The following is a 1857-nucleotide window of genomic DNA, read 5'->3' on the forward strand; positions in this document are numbered from 1 at the left end:
TACATGATAAAACATTCCAGATCAGAAGAGCATAACTCAGAAAATACTTTAAAGTAACTCGACGAAATATCTATATCTGGATAACTGGATCGTTCGATTTTGGTAACATTCGATTTTGGCAAAATTCGATTTTGGCAAAATTCGATTTTGATTTCGGGCGTGTTGCCAAAATCGAGCGGGTCTGTATTTCAATATGTATATACTCAACAGCTGAAACAAAATTACAGAAAAAATAACAAGAACCCGTCCAAGTGGTAAATTTTTTGGAAAGATAACAAGAGATATATTGGATACACCTAGGAGATTCCAAATTATTCAAATTTTGTTTTCTTTTTCTAGTTCAAATATCATTTGAAATTTCCCATTATATTTTACCCCTTAATGTATGTCGCATTATAATGTTTTTTTCGAATACAAGCGTTGATGGCTTAAAATGTGAAAAATTTCATTAAAACAAAACAAAAAATGATTGCTACTGATATTTTCAGGCTTTAGAAGCAGAATGGCATCATAAATTAGCCTCAAACAATGTTATGACAGAGATTTGGGTTAGTATCAGTTGATCACTATTGAGATTTAAACTACTTATCACAGTAAGTTAACGGTACCAAATAATCACATATTTAATAACCTTGAACGATTTAAAAATCAAAGCTATTTCTATTGGATTGACGCAATTCTGTCTGGACCATTTTTTTATAAACCCATTTTCACTTGTGCTAACATTGCCGCAAAAAAAATTGAACAAACAAAAGTTTGGCATCTTTTTTTTTTAATTTTATCTTTCTATGAATTCGAGTGGTTCCATAATTGGCTTTATTAAAAGAATTGTTATTTTTGGTATTATTTTTTAAATTTAAATAATCAGGCCTATAAAAATTTCCATGATTAAAACATGAAGGTTTTATGAATAATAATTTTTTTTAATGTTTTGAAGGCACAGATACCTTTAATCTGTTCACTAAACAAATAAGTTTGAAAGATTTGAATTTAACTCAACATATATATAGGTAGTGCAACTGCATTAAATGAAGATACAAACGAAAATTGCGCGTATAAACACTTTAATCATGATGAAATACTCGACTGTTTTGTTGGTAGTGGTAAGATTATTAATTTAAATAAAATTAAAAGTGTTGAGTTATAATCTTTGAACATACTTCAGCTGATCCTGGTGCTTGAGATGATAGTTTCTGGATTGGCGGCTCCCGCAAATGCCAGTGGAGTTCAACTTTTCGGTTCTGGTATTGCATGGAAAAACTTCCAGATGTTTGGCAACAGCAAAGGATGATAAAATTATCTGCCTTGGTTGATACATAAATGGAAATAATAAAATTTTATAATGTATTTTTACCATGCATTCATTAAATTTCCCATTGAATTTTTCAATATTTAACATAATTTTGAGGTTTTAAAAATTCGGAAATGCTGAAACAATTTCTACCGACTAAATTGAAAATGGCGGCTTAGATTATCCAAGCTCCACCCATCGATTAGCGGCTCTAGAGCCGGCTACCCACCCATCGCAATTTAAAACTCACACGCCCCCGCAACATTGTAGTCTTCTGCTAGAGAGATTACTAGGTGGTTGGTGGTTGATACATGACTAGGTATTGTTCGCACAGCTGGAAAGCAGCTCGCACAATTTTCCAGTCAACCGTTAAGCGGGTTCGGATCCTCCCCCAATCAAACAAAGATCAACCCGAGCAATGCATTTTCCCAAAAAGAAAACCTATAATTTTTCACGCACATGGAATCATGTTTTATGCTAATGAATTACGACTTTAAACAGTTCTAGGCTGGCAGCTTTTTTCCTTACCTTTTTTTTCTTTCCCTCGCTTCCAGCCAACAATGTAA

At 32.7% G+C, this 1857-nt stretch overlaps 1 long non-coding RNA gene across 1 annotated transcript; it reads left to right on the plus strand.

Annotated features, from left to right (window-relative positions):
• Positions 1-1043: 1043 nt before the first annotated feature.
• On the plus strand, positions 1044-1369 carry LOC129755629 (uncharacterized). Its single transcript, XR_008739293.1, has 2 exons — positions 1044-1103; positions 1166-1369. It is a non-coding gene; the product is annotated as an uncharacterized LOC129755629 (long non-coding RNA).
• The last annotated feature ends 488 nt before the right edge of the window (positions 1370-1857 follow it).

This window comes from Uranotaenia lowii, chromosome 3, assembly GCF_029784155.1.
Source record: "Uranotaenia lowii strain MFRU-FL chromosome 3, ASM2978415v1, whole genome shotgun sequence".
NCBI classification, from domain to species: Eukaryota; Metazoa; Arthropoda; class Insecta; order Diptera; family Culicidae; genus Uranotaenia; species Uranotaenia lowii.